A 16,884-nucleotide genomic window follows, 5' to 3' on the forward strand; every position below is an offset into this window, starting at 1 on the left:
GTCAGTCAGGAGGAGAAGTCATGGAGAACATGCAGAAGGAATGATTCTTGGGATGGCAATCTTTAACTTGCAAGTATAAATATGATAATAATTGAAACTGTTTGTGAAACTTATGTCATGTTGTTTTATGTTATGTAACGAAGGAAACATAGCATAGCTTAATATAATTATAATTAGTATATATATCACTACTGTGTATATCTTATTCTGTACGATTTGATCTGCCTGTAAATAAAGAATCATATAAAAAGAGCGGTAATATTCAAGCTTGAACTCTCTTTAAGGAATCTTAACTTCATAATTTCATAAGTCATATATATATAAGGACTGCATATATTTATCAGCCAATTAATTTGTAAGCCTGACATAATATATTTGCAGATATATATGATAACGCATATTAATTTAAATATATCCATATATTAATAACCATATAAGTTATATTAAATATTAATATTCATAAATATGATTCTATAAAGCAATATTGGCGACCACGAATTGGACTTGTTATTACTGAATCTGATTATCTGATTTATAATATTTATGAGGAGTAGCAAATGCTATAAGCTGGCTACCAAATCTGCAGAATCACGGTGGGGATGTATCTATGAAAATTTATTACCATTGTGTAATGTCAATTTTGTATTCTGTATAACCTAGGATAAATGTGTTAGTGCAATATACGTTATTTTAACTAACATAATATCTATTAGGAAGCAGCACCAATGGCTGTAAGCCTGCTGGCAAAGTACAAGATCACAGTGGAATAGGTTACAAATGAGAATAAAGAATTTAAAGGCCTAGAATAGAAAATGTGCACAGTGGAAATGAGTATTTCCAAATAAATGTATAAATGTACCAGGTATTAGAGTTTAACCTTAAGACACCGGTCAATCTTAAGGAGAGGATACCGTCAGTACAAAAACAAGGAATATAAAAATTTAGCATTGTAAATGATTGCAATGTTAAAAATGCAAAAGTTTTCTGTAGCATTAAGAAAAATGCGCAGAACTGCGGCTTTAGAAGCCAAACAGAAATGTAAAGAAGAATCAGGTTCCCGTCTTCGTAAGGCGTGCCTGACCATTAATGCAAAAATGCATTCATTATTTAAGTCCCTTAAACAGAAAAATAAACAGAAAAAGTTTGGGGCAGAAGCAAAAAGCCTGGCAGATTGTAAGCAAACTGTCATGACCTCTCAGGAGGGGATAAAAGAAAGTACAAGGGAGAATATTGTAGATGTAGGTGAGACTCAGGACAGCATTGTCCATGTGCAGCACACAGAGTCTGCTATGGTCACACAGACCACCAGCAGAACAGCCTCTTTGGTAAATGAAGAAAGTAGCAATGTGCAGGATGTGTCTATCATCAGACAGCACATTAATGTAAAGGAGGTAGCAGCAATAGGAGATGTCCCCTATACTGTGTCTAGTAAGGGGGAAGATCAGTGTAATTCAGATTATGAGTATTCTGCTGAATACACTCTCAGAGTTCCCAATGTAAATGAAGAATTTGTTATGCCCTTAGGCAAAGGTGAATTGTCAGCAGATTTAAACACTGATAGCAGCAGTACAGTGCACACAGGGGTGGAGAAGTTCCCCATGGTGAAAACTCCCATGGCAACCAGAGTTGCAAACCTTGAAATGTATTCACCTGGAAACATGTTTAAAGGGGAAATCCATGAAATTAATTCAGGAATGCATGTTTACAAACAAGGTTCCCAAACATTTGTAACCCCCACACAACACTCAGAGACATCTAGTGATGGTGCAAATGTTTGCATGCTCTCAGAGAGACCACATGCAGAGTGTCATTCTGCAAACCACACACCAATTAACAATGACAAAAAGGATCACCAGGATGAAAATGTTTTTATGCCCTGGTGCCATAACCATTTTATTACAGGTGTGGAAAGACAGAAAGCCCTGGGACCTGCAATACATATTTGGCAAAGTCTAACAAGTTTCTCTCCCCACAAAAGTAGGTTTTTTCAGAAGCTCCAAGATTCTTCCAGACTAAGGAGCCATGCCAAGCAGCAAACGCTATGGTTGAAGACAGTCTGGGCCCAGGCTACGTCACAAGGGAGTATGGTCACAAGTGAATACGGTAGTATCATTCCTTTACTTGTTAGATCCAATGTAGCCATTGTTTGCTTTGATGTTCAAACAGCCACAGTTTCCAAATTAAACCAGCATCATATCTGCAACGACAATTGTGCTGTCATTGACACACAATGTGACAGGAAAGATTGGCACAGGCCAGAAACAATTGTTTGTTTGTTTGTTCTTCAATCTTTAAAGACACATTTGTAAATTCTGTACCTGATAACATGCAGCAGATAGGACAGAATGCATAGCAAGCTATGTTAAATCACTGTATAAATATCTGTGATATTCATTGTATGTATTTTTGTTTGATTCATAGTAATCCTTGCAACCTGTATACAGAATGGTGCAAGACTCCAAAAAAGACTCCAATTTACAAGGGAAGAGGTCTTCATTAACCCTTTCATCGCTGCTGTCCAGCAAATTCTACATAGCATCCCTAAAGACTGATATATGGACAAATCCTCAAGGAGTTTTCCAATTTCACAAGAAAGGGGAAGGTTTTCATTAACCCTTTCATCACAAGTAATCATTACTTGTCTTTCAAACTACATGTACACTCCCACAACAGTGTACAGTACATCTCATCACTATGATTATACAGAACTGTCTCATCCCTTCATATACCTTAATCAAATATATGTAAACATTTGTCTGATATATATATATATATATATATATATATAATATAATTGTATTATATACCTTGTAAATATTTTATGTTTTTTTAATATTACACAGTAGATACTACCTATGCTTCCTTCGTAAAAGCTTCAAAAGTAATTAAATATCTAATACAGGATGGTATACCACGTTTTAACAAATTGGGACAAGATTATTAAGTGGGATGAATAATTCTCTTAATACAGACTGTAACAAGTCTAAGAGAATTAACTGTAGCATAACAGGGTCACTGTATATGCACATGGCTGCATATAAACTGATACTGGATGGAATTAGATTTAGTCAAAGCCATTCCTAAATGATATTTAATATCTGTTTGAAGCAAAATTGTATTCATTTATTGTATTGATAGGATGTTACTATATACACATCAAAAGCATTTTAAATAATTATTAGTCAAAATATAGGTAGGATAGAAAACGCCTTTATATGGGTTAAACTGGTATAGGGTTATTTAAGATTGAGATGTATAAATAGGTTCAAGGTAGAATAAGGAGACTTAAGACTGCATGGTAATTTATTCAGTGAGGAAATACAGAACAGAGTAGGTGTACTACTCACAGCCATTTGTGGTACTATTGCCCGAAGACAATTAAGACCTACTATTAACAAGCAAGGAAAGAAAGAAAGAAAGAAAGAAAGAAAGAAAGAAAGAAAGAAAGAAAGAAAGAAAGAAAGAAAGAAAGAAAGAAAGAAAGAAAGAGAAAAAAGAAAAAAAGACTGTTTCATATATGCCTGTTCTATTCAAAATCACAACCTGTTTGTGCAAAAGCAATATGGACACTTGTCACAACTGCGGCATTGGATAAACGCAAAGGAAACAGAACTGCTAAATACTGTATAAAGACCATTACCGAGGGTCATCACAAGTACTGAGTTGCAAACTCAAAATACACAGCCCTCTGCGTCAAACAGCGAAATGGCAAGCAAAGGAGCAGCTGCTATGAAGAATTCTACTTCAACTGCCTCCATAATGCAGACGCAAGGCGTCTCCAATTGCAAGCAAACCACGCAGATGACAGTCTTATCCCAGTAAATTGCTACAGCCAAGAACAGCAAAAATGTCCAAATGTACTGATCCAGATACAGAAAAAAGGTCTACAATTGGGCTATGGTATTCCAAATGTCTGTAGAAATTAGTTTTCCTCATGAATACTGAATAAAAACCTCAGTCTTGGTCTGCTTTAGTTAAAAAGTAGAATAAGGTTAGGTAAGCTAAGAATTTTTAGAGATTTTTTAAAAATCATAATGGTTATTATTATTACACTTATGGTATATATTATGGTTACAACAAAAGTTATGTTTTGAAGAATATTTTGAAATGTATTTGGAAGCAACTACGCTAGTTTAATGTGTGGCCAATCAAAATAATTTCTCATGGCCACAAGGGGGCGACTGTTGCCTTATAGGTAATTGTCCGCACTTAGTATAATATTAGGCCATAAGATGTTGTCTGAATCAAAATATAATTCATTATAAATAGGCGATGTTACCATAGTGGACAGTATACTGGATATATATAGTAAGGAATAGATATGAAATAAGTTTGAATGTATGAGGTAATGTTTAGCTGATTTAAGAAATTAGGTTTGTGTATGTGTTTATATAGATATACTGTATATTTGTGTTTTACTGCAAGATGGTAAAAAATAGTGTAGGGAACAGGTTTATTCTGCTCTAGTCATAAATAAGGCCAGAGAGGTTACAGTAAGATCAAGAGTCATTGTAGAGAAAAGGTATTAGGCCATAAATGATAATAGGTATGTGACAGAGCTCTGTTGGTCATTGGAATTCACAGGTGTGCTTACAGTAGATCAGAATCTACTGGTTTGTCTATTGTCCAGTGAAGGTTAAAAGCTAGGGAGCATAAATTAACTACTATGAAAAGAGATCACATCCATTGATAAAACATTGTGTAACCGACCCCAGGAAAACTTGTCAATACAACAGAACTTTGGATGAAAAGACATTCCAGATTTTACAATACTATACTTGCTTAAGGCAGTGTGGACACCACACTTTTATGACACCATGCCTCTGTGAACAGGACACGACAGCCCAGTTCAATGTTTGTTTTATTACACCTTGGAATCTGACAAACCTATAATTACCTATTCCATTGGAAACTATGAGAATATGATAGTTTGAATTGGTAAAATATGAGATAAAAGGACCAGACTTGTAGTTAGGAGTTAGAAGGAAGAGGGAGAGGGAGAAGAAGAAGGAGAAGGAAGGAAGTCAGTCAGGAGGAGAAGTCATGGAGAACATGCAGAAGGAATGATTCTTGGGATGGCAATCTTTAACTTGCAAGTATAAATATGATAATAATTGAAACTGTTTGTGAAACTTATGTCATGTTGTTTTATGTTATGTAACGAAGGAAACATAGCATAGCTTAATATAATTATAATTAGTATATATATCACTACTGTGTATATCTTATTCTGTACGATTTGATCTGCCTGTAAATAAAGAATCATATAAAAAGAGCGGTAATATTCAAGCTTGAACTCTCTTTAAGGAATCTTAACTTCATAATTTCATAAGTCATATATATATAAGGACTGCATATATTTATCAGCCAATTAATTTGTAAGCCTGACATAATATATTTGCAGATATATATGATAACGCATATTAATTTAAATATATCCATATATTAATAACCATATATGTTATATTAAATATTAATATTCATAAATATGATTCCATAAAGCAATAATGCCTATACAATCACGGATCAAAAAAGCAGGTCTGGTTTTTTTTAGCACTTTTTTACGAGTTGTAATTTTTCACGGCAGTGTTTTATTTTTTTTTGCTTTGCACTTCTTAGTAAATGACCGAGATTCATACTTAAACAGCCGCGTTTTGACCGATGGTGTATTCATTCGTAATTTTTTTCTTGGACTTCCCAAAAAATACGAATGCCCTCATCACTGCCGTGATTTGAGTTTAGTAAATTACCGAGATGACACTTTGAAGAAAAAACGGCATCTCGGTCAAAATCGGGACCTTAGTAAATATACCCCATTGTTGGGAGATCAGTTCATCATGTTTATTTATTATTAGACACAGTAAATCATTAGAGCACTACTATCATTTCACTACAAATATATATTATGAAAACAGGAGTTTCCCTAACGGTCTCATACTATATATCCTGAAAGGGATTAGAAAACTAGAGACATTCACTTTAGGAGTTAAAACTAGCAGATATACAGCTATAGAGAAAGTATATACTCCTGAGACACTCTTCATTGTTCCAAAATCGGAATTTAGGAGCTATACGGATGACATCTAGTGCGCAGCTTTTTCAATTTTAATCACGATTTCTTTCTTATTTACACTACTTTACTCTTTTTCTTAAATATTCGCTGGTTTTATTGTATATGGGCCCTCATTCCGAGTTGTTCGCTCGGTAAAAATCTTCGCATCGCAGCGATTTTCCGCTTAATGCACATGCGCAATGTCCGTACTGCGACTGCGCCAAGTAAATTTGCTATGCAGTTAGGAATTTTACTCACGGCTTTTTCATCGGTCTGGCGATCGTAATGTGATTGACAGGAAATGGGTGTTACTGGGCGGAAACAGGCCGTTTTATGGGCGTGTGGGAAAAAACGCTACCGTTTCCGGAAAAAACGCAGGAGTGGCTGAAGAAACGGGGGAGTGTCTGGGCGAACGCTGGGTGTGTTTGTGACGTCAAACCAGGAACGACAAGCACTGAACTGATCGCAGATGCCGAGTAAGTCTGAAGCTACTCAGAAACTGCTACGAGGTGTGTAATCGCAATATTGCGAATACATCGTTCGCAATTTTAAGATGCTAAGATTCACTCCCAGTAGGCGGCGGCTTAGCATGAGCAAATCTGCTAAAATTCACTTGCGAGCGAACAACTCGGAATGAGGGCCCTGGTAATAAAAGTTATATTTTAATACAAGATTGTGTGCACCACTTTAGGGCATTCCGAACCCTTTCTTCCTTTTTTGTGCAATGTTGCATATATACGGCTCTGTGCCCTGACATTTCACAGGAACGTCAGTCAGAGATCGCAGTTCACAACCAGATCAGATTGTGTCTACTCTACCTGCAGTATGCAGTGCACATCTCAAAACGTTTTGCACACCCAAGAAATTACACCTGCTGTACCCTTATACGTGTCCTGTACAGTAATTACACCTGCTGTACCCCTATACATGTCCTGTCCAGGAATTACACCTGCTGTACCCTTATACATGTCCTGTACAGTAATTACACCTGCTGTACCCTTATACGTGTCCTGTACAGTTTTTACACCTGCTGTACCCCTATACGTGTCCTGTCCAGGAATTACACCTGCTGTACCCTTATACATGTCCTGTACAGTAATTACACCTGCTGTACCCTTATACATGTCCTGTACAGGAATTACACCTGCTGTACCCCTATACATGTCCTGTCCAGGAATTACACCTGCTGTACCCTTATACATGTCCTGTACAGTAATTACACCTGCTGTACCCTTATACGTGTCCTGTACAGGAATTACACCTGCTGTACCCCTATACATGTCCTGCACAGGAATTACACCTGCTGTACCTCTATACATGTCCTGTACAGGAATTACACCTGCTGTACCCCTATACATGTCCTGTGCAGGAATTACACCTGCTGTACCCTTATACGTGTCCTGTACAGGAATTACACCTGCTGTACCCCTATACATGTCCTGTACAGGAATTACACCTGCTGTACCCTTATACGCGTCCTGTGCAGGAATTACACCTGCTGTACCCCATTACATGTCCTGCACAGGAATTACACCTGCTGTACCCCTACACATGTCCTGTACAGGAATTACACCTGCTGTACCCCTACACATGTCCTGCACAGGAATTACACCTGCTGTACCCCTATACATGTCCTGTACAGGAATTACACCTGCTGTATCCCTATACATGTCCTGTACAGAAATTACACCTGCTGTACCCCTATACATGTCCTGTACAGGAATTACACCCGCTGTACCCCTATACATGTCCTGTACAGGAATTACACCTGCTGTACCCCTATACATGTCGTGTACAGGAATTATACCTGCTGTACCCCTATACATGTCCTGTACAGGAATTACACCTGCTGTACCCCTATACGTGTCCTGTACAGGAATTACACCTGCTGTACCCTTATACGTGTCCTGTACAGGAATTACACCTGCTGTACCCCTATACATGTCCTGTCCAGGAATTACACCTGCTGTACCCTTATACATGTCCTGTACAGTAATTACACCTGCTGTACCCTTATACATGTCCTGTACAGGAATTACACCTGCTGTACCCCTATACATGTCCTGTCCAGGAATTACACCTGCTGTACCCTTATACATGTCCTGTACAGTAATTACACCTGCTGTACCCTTATATGTGTCCTGTACAGGAATTACACCTGCTGTACCCCTATACATGTCCTGCACAGGAATTACACCTGCTGTACCCCTATACGTGTCCTGTACAGGAATTACACCTGCTGTACCCCTATACATGTCCTGTGCAGGAATTACACCTGCTGTACCCTTATACGTGTCCTGTACAGGAATTACACCTGCTGTACCCCTATACATGTCCTGTACAGGAATTACACCTGCTGTACCCTTATACGCGTCCTGTGCAGGAATTACACCTGCTGTACCCCATTACATGTCCTGCACAGGAATTACACCTGCTGTACCCCTACACATGTCCTATACAGGAATTACACCTGCTGTACCCCTATACATGTCCTGCACAGGAATTACACCTGCTGTACCCCTATACATGTCCTGTACAGGAATTACACCTGCTGTACCCCTATACATGTCCTGTACAGGAATTACACCTACTGTACCCCTATACATGTCCTGTACAGGAATTACACCTGCTGTACCCCTATACATGTCCTGTACAGGAATTACATCTGCTGTACCCCTATACATGTCCTGTACAGGAATTACACCTGCTGTACCCTTATACGCGTCCTGTGCAGGAATTACACCTGCTGTACCCCATTACATGTCCTGTACAGGAATTACACCTGTACCCCTACACATGTCCTGTACAGGAATTACACCTGCTGTACCCCTATACATGTCCTGCACAGGAATTACACCTACTGTACCCCTATATAAAGCAGTATGGTTTAGTATAAAGACAGGATCCAACTCCTGTCACACAAAAACAAAGGTGTTGGATTTTAGAAATGCTGACTTTGCAAAAATGGGGAGATGTTTAAGTGAAGCTGAGGAGAAAATGGCCCAGTCAGTAGATAAAGGGGGCAAAACTTTTTTTAAGTATATAAGTGAAAGGAGAAAATCAAATGGAGGAATAATAAGACTTAAGACAGAGAGTGGGCATTTGGTGGAGGGAGACAAGTCCATAGCAGATCACCTAAATAATTATTTTTGCTCAGTATTTACTACAGAAGAAGGGATGGGGCCACAGTTAAGTTGCAAGGACATTCATAAAAATAAGGTAGATGAAAATACATTTACAGAGGAGAAGGTCCTAACAGAACTTTCAAAACTAAAAGTGGATAAATCAATGGGACCAGATGGGATACACCCAAGGATACTCAAAGAGCTAAAAGATGTGCTGGTTACACCTTTAACAGAATTATTTAACCAGTCACTAAATACAGGTGCTATTCCAGAGGACTGGAAAAGAGCAAATGTAGTTCCACTGCACAAAAGTGGAAGCAAGGAAGAAGCAAGTAACTACAGACCAGTAAGCCTTACATCAGTAGTAGGGAAAGTAATGGAAAAACTATTAAAAGAAAGAGTAGTGGAATATCTTAAATCAAACAACTTACAGGATCCAAAACAGCATGGATTTACTGGTGGGAGATCATGCAAACAAATCTTATTGACTTTTTTGACTCTGTGATGAAAATAATAGATCAAGGGGGAGCTGTAGATGTAGCATATCTAGACTTTAGTAAGGCATTTGACACTGTCCCACATCGCAGACTGCTAAATAAACTTGAAAGCCTGGGGGTGGATTATAAATCAGTTAAATGGATAAGAACCTGGTTGCAGGATAGGAAACAGACAGTCGTAGTTAATGGAGTGCAATCTATGGAGGGAAATGTTACCAGTGGAGTACCCCAGGGATCTGTACTTGGTCCAGTTCTCTTTAATATCTTTGTTGGTGACATTGCAGATGGTATTGAAGGGAAGATATGCCTTTTTGCAGATGATACAAAGATATGCAACAGGGTAGACACACCGGGAGGGGTCAAACAAATGATTAATGACCTAGGTAGGCTTGAGAAATGGTCAAGAACGTGGCAACTACAGTTTAATGCTAAAAAATGCAAAATCATGCACTTGGGTCTCAAAAACCCAAAGGCTAAGTATAGTATCAAGGGTACTATAATGGAAACTACTGAGGAGGAAAGAGATTTAGGAGTCACTATTTCAAGTGACTTGAAGGCAGGAAAGCAATGCAACAAAGCAATGAGAAAGGCAAGTCAGATGCTTGGTTGCATAGGGAGAGGAATCAGTAGCAGGAAAAAAGAAGTGATAATGCCACTGTATAGGTCATTGGTACGGCCCCATCTGGAATACTGTGTCCAGTTCTGGAGACCCTATCTCCAGAAGGATATAAATACATTAGAGAGTGTACAAAGAAGGGCAACTAAAATGGTGCATGGCCTACATCACAAAACGTACCCGGAAAGGCTAAAAGATCTTAACATGTATAGTTTGGAGGAGAGAAGGGAAAGGGGGGACATGATCGAAACTTTCAAATATATCAAGGGTCTTAACAAAGTTCAGGAGGGAAACATTCTTCAAAGGAAAAGAAGTATTAGAACTCGAGGGCATACATTGAGACTGGAGGGGGGGAGGTTCAGGGGAAATTTAAGGAAAAATTACTTCACAGAAAGGGTAGTGGATAAGTGGAATAGCCTCCCATTAGAGGTGGTAGAGGCTAAGACTGTAGGGCAATTTAAACATGCTTGGGACAGGCATATGAATATCCTTACAAAGAATTAAGGTTAAAAAAGGGTTGAGATTGCCTAAAAGGATAAAATAAAAAAGAGGCAGACTAGATGGGCCAAGTGGTTCTTATCTGCCGTCAAATTCTATGTTTCTATACATGTCCTGTACAGGAATTACACCTGCTGTACCCCATTACATGTCCTGCACAGGAATTACACCTGCTGTACCCCTATACATGTCCTGTACAGGAATTAAACCTGCTGTACCCCTATACATGTCCTGTACAGGAATTACACCTGCTGTACCCCTGTACATGTCCTGTACAGGAATTACACCTGCTGTACCCTTATATGTTTCCTGTACAGGAATACACCTGCTGTACCCCTATACATGTCCTGCACAGGAATTACACCTGCTGTACCCCTATACATGTCCTGTACAGGAATTACACCTGCTTTACCCTTATACGTGTCCTGTACAGGAATTACACCTGCTGTACCCCTATACATTCCCTGTAGAGGAATTACACATGCTGTACCCCTATACATCTCCTGTGCAGGAATTACACCTGCTGTACCCCTATGCATGTCCTGTACAGGAATTCTACCTGCTGTACCCCTATACATGCCCTGGGCGGGAACTGCAGCTGCCGTACCCATATACATGTTTTGTGCAGGAATTACACCTGCTGTACCCATATACATGTCCTGTGCAGGGATTCCACCTGCTGTACCCCTATATGTCTCCTGTACAGGAATTACACCTGCTGTACCCTTATACATGTCCTGCATAGGAATTACACCTGCTGTGCCCTTATACATGCCCTGCACAGGAATTATACCTGCTGTACCCCTATACATGTCCTGTACAGGAAATACACCAGCTGTATCCCTATGCATGTCCTGCACAGGTATTACACCTGCTGTACCCCTATATGTGTCCTGTACAGGTATTACACCTGCTGTACCCCTATGCATGTCCTGTACAGGTATTACACCTGTTGAACCCCTATACATGTCCTGTACAGGAATTACACCTGCTGTACCCTTACACGTGTCCTGTACAGGAATTACACCTGCTGTACCCCTATACATGTCCTGCACAGGAATTACACCTGCTGTACCCCTATACATGTCCTGTGCAGGAATTACACCTGCTGTACCCCTATACATGTCCTGTACAGGAATTACACCTGCTGTACCCCTATACATGTCCTGTACAGGAATTACACCTGCTCTATCCCTATACATGTCCTGTACAGGAATTACACCTGCTGTACCCTTATACGCGTCCTGTGCAGGAATTACACCTGCTGTACCCCATTACATGTCCTGTACAGGAATTACACCTGCTGTACCCCTACACATGTCCTGTAAAGGAATTACACCTGCTGTACCCCTATACATGTCCTGCACAGGAATTACACCTGCTGTACCCCTATACATGTCCTGTACAGGAATTACACCTGCTGTACCCATTTACATGTCCTGTACAGGAATTACACCTGCTGTACCCTTATACGTGTCCTGTACAGGAATTACACCTGCTGTACCCCTATACATGTCCTGCACAGGAATTACACCTGCTGTACCCCTATACATGTCCTGTGCAGGAATTACACCTGCTGTACCCCTATACATGTCCTGTACAGGAATTACACCTGCTGTACCCCTATACATGTCCTGTACAGGAATTACACCTGCTCTATCCCTATACATGTCCTGTACAGGAATTACACCTGCTGTACCCTTATACGCGTCCTGTGCAGGAATTACACCTGCTGTACCCCATTACATGTCCTGTACAGGAATTACACCTGCTGTACCCCTACACATGTCCTGTAAAGGAATTACACCTGCTGTACCCCTATACATGTCCTGCACAGGAATTACACCTGCTGTACCCCTATACATGTCCTGTACAGGAATTACACCTGCTGTACCCATTTACATGTCCTGTACAGGAATTACACCTGCTGTACCCCTATACATGTCCTGTGCATGAATTACACCTGCTGTACCCCTATACATGTCCTGTACAGGAATTACACCTGCTGTACCCCTATACATGTCCTGTACAGGAGTTACACCTGCTGTATCCCTATACATGTCCTGTACAGGAATTACACCTGCTGTACCCTTATATGTTTCCTGTACAGGAATACACCTGCTGTACCCCTATACATGTCCTGCACAGGAATTACACCTGCTGTACCCCTATACATGTCCTGTACAGGAATTACACCTGCTGTACTCCTATGCATGTCCTGTGCAGGATTTCTACCTGCTGTACCCCTATACATGCCCTGGGCGGGAACTGCAGCTGCCGTACCCATATACATGTTTTGTGCAGGAATTACACCTGCTGTACCCATATACATGTCCTGTGCAGGGATTCCACCTGCTGTACCCCTATATGTCTCCTGTACAGGAATTACACCTGCTGTACCCTTATACATGTCCTGCATAGGAATTACACCTGCTGTGCCCTTATACATGCCCTGCACATGAATTATACCTGCTGTACCCCTATACATGTCCTGTACAGGAATTACACCAGCTGTATCCCTATGCATGTCCTGCACAGGTATTACACCTGCTGTACCCCTATACGTGTCCTGTACAGGTATTACACCTGCTGTACCCCTATGCATGTCCTGTACTGGTATTACACCTGCTGAACCCCTATACATGTCCTGTACAGGAATTACACCTGCTGTACCCCTATACATATTCTGCACAGGAATTACACCTGCTGTACCCCTATTAATGTCCTGTGCATGAATTACACATGCTGTACCCCTATACATGTCCTGTACAGGAATTACACCTGCTGTACCCCTATACATGTCCTGCTCAGGAACTACACCTGCTGTACCCTTATACATGCCCTGCACAGGAATTATACCTGCTGTACCCCTATACATGTCCTGTACAGGAATTACACCAGCTGTATCCCTATACGTGTCCTGTACAGGTATTACACCTGCTGTACCCCTATGCATGTCCTGTACTGGTATTACACCTGCTGAACCCCTATAGATGTCCTGTACAGGAATTACACCTGCTGTACCCCTATACATGTCCTGTACAGGAATTACACCTGCTGTACCCCTATACATATTCTGCACAGGAATTACACCTGCTGTACCCCTATTAATGTCCTGTGCATGAATTACACATGCTGTACCCCTATACATGTCCTGCTCAGGAATTACACCTGCTGTACCCCTATACATGTCCTGCACAGGAATTACACCTGCTGTACCCCTATACATGTCCTGCACAGGAATTACATCTGCTGTACCCCTATACATGCCCTGTGCAGGAATTACAGCTGCCGTACCCCTATACATGTCCTGCTCACAAATTGCACCTACCATACCCATATACATGTCCTGTACAGGAATTACACCCACTGTACCCGTATAAATGTCCTCTACAGGAATTATACCTGCTATACCCCTATACACGTCCTGTGTAGGAATTACACCTGCCGTACCCCTATTAATGTCCCGTGTAGGAATTGCACCTACTATACCTTATACATTCCCTGTAAAGGAATTACACCTGCTGTACCCCTATACATGTCCTGCACAGGAATTACACCTGCTGTACCCCTATACATGTCCTGTACAGGAATTACACCTGCTGTACCCCTATACATGTCCTGCACAGGAATTACACCTGCTGTACCCCCATTAATGTCCTGTGCATTAATTACACCTGCTGTACCCCTATACATGTCCTGCACAGGAATTACACCTGCTGTACCCCTATACATGTCCTGTACAGGAATTACACCTGCTGTACCCCTATACATGTTCTGTTTAGGAATTACACCAGCCGTACCTATATATATGTCCTGCTCACAAATTGCACCTGCCGTACCCCTATGCATGTCCTGTACAGGTATTACACCTATTGAACCCCTATACATGTCCTTTACAGGAATTACACCTACTGTACCCCTATACATGTCCAGCACAGGAATTACACCTACTGTAACCCTCCAAATACATGTCCTGCACAGGAATTACACTTGCTGTACCCCTATACATGTCCTGTACAGGAATTACACCTGCTGTACCCCTATACATGTCCTGCACAGGAATTACACCTGCTGTACCCCTATACATGTCCTGTACAGGAATTACACCTGCTGTACCCTTATAAATGTCCTGTACAGGAATTACACCTGCTGTACCCCTATACATGTCCTGTACAGGAATTACACCTGCTGTATCCCTATACTGTACCCCTATACATGTCCTGTACAGGAATTACACCTGCTGTACCCCTATGCATGTCCTGTACAGGATTTCTACCTGCTGTACCCCTATACATGCCCTGGGCGGGAACTGCAGCTGCCGTACCCATATACATGTTTTGTGCAGGAATTACACCTGCTGTACCCATATACATGTCCTGTGCAGGGATTCCACCTGCTGTACCCCTATATGTCTCCTGTACAGGAATTACACCTGCTGTACCCTTATACATGTCCTGCATAGGAATTACACCTGCTGTGCCCTTATACATGCCCTGCACAGGAATTATACCTGCTGTACCCCTATACGTGTCCTGTACAGGTATTACACCTGCTGTACCCCTATGCATGTACTGTACTAGTATTACACCTGCTGAACCCCTATACATGTCCTGTACAGGAATTACACCTGCTGTACCCCTATACATGTCCTGCACAGGAATTACATCTGCTGTACCCCTATACATGCCCTGTGCAGGAATTACAGCTGCCGTACCCCTATACATGTCCTGCTCACAAATTGCACCTACCATACCCATATACATGTCCTGTACAGGAATTACACCCACTGTACCCTTATAAATGTCCTCTACAGGAATTATACCTGCTATACCCCTATACACGTCCTGTGTAGGAATTACACCTGCCGTACCCCTATTAATGTCCCGTGTAGGAATTGCACCTACTGTACCTTATACATTCCCTGTAAAGGAATTACACCTGCTGTACCCCTATACATGTCCTGCACAGGAATTACACCTGCTGTACCCCTATACATGTCCTGTACAGGAATTACACCTGCTGTACCCCTATACATGTCCTGCACAGGAATTACACCTGCTGTACCCCTATTAATGTCCTGTGCATTAATTACACCTGCTGTACCCCTATACATGTCCTGCACAGGAATTACACCTGCTGTACCCCTATACATGTCCTGTACAGGAATTACACCTGCTGTACCCCTATACATGTTCTGTTTAGGAATTACACCAGCCGTACCTATATATATGTCCTGCTCACAAATGGCACCTGCCGTACCCCTATGCATGTCTTGTTCAGGTATTACACCTATTGAACCCCTATACATGTCCTGTACAGGAATTACACCTACTGTACCCCTATACATGTCCAGCACAGGAATTACACCTACTGTAACCCTCCAAATACATGTCCTGCACAGGAATTACACTTGCTGTACCCCTATACATGTCCTGTACAGGAATTACACCTGCTGTACCCCTATACATGTCCTGTACAGGAATTACACCTGCTGTACCTTTATAAATGTCCTGTACAGGAATTACACCTGCTGTACCCCTATACATGTCCTGTAAAGGAATTACACCTGCTGTACCCCTATACATATCCTGTACAGGAATTACACCTGCTGTATCCCTATACTGTACCCCTATACATGTCCTGTACAGGAATTACACCTGCTGTACCCCTATGCATGTCCTGTACAGGATTTCTACATGCTGTACCCCTATACATGCCCTGGGCGGGAACTGCAGCTGCCGTACCCATATACATGTTTTGTGCAGGAATTACACCTGCTGTACCCATATACATGTCCTGTGCAGGGATTCCACCTGCTGTACCCCTATATGTCTCCTGTACAGGAATTACACCTGCTGTACCCTTATACATGCCCTGCACAGGAATTATACCTGCTGTACCCCTATACGTGTCCTGTACAGGTATTACACCTGCTGTACCCCTATGCATGTCCTGTACTGGTATTACACCTGCTGAAACCCTATACATGTCCTGTACAGGAATTACACCTGCTGTACCCTTATACATGTCCTGTACAGGAATTACACCTACTGTACCCCTATACATGTCCTGTACAGGAATTACACCAGCTGT

Source organism: Pseudophryne corroboree, chromosome 7 (genome assembly GCF_028390025.1).
Source record: "Pseudophryne corroboree isolate aPseCor3 chromosome 7, aPseCor3.hap2, whole genome shotgun sequence".
NCBI lineage: Eukaryota > Metazoa > Chordata > Amphibia > Anura > Myobatrachidae > Pseudophryne > Pseudophryne corroboree.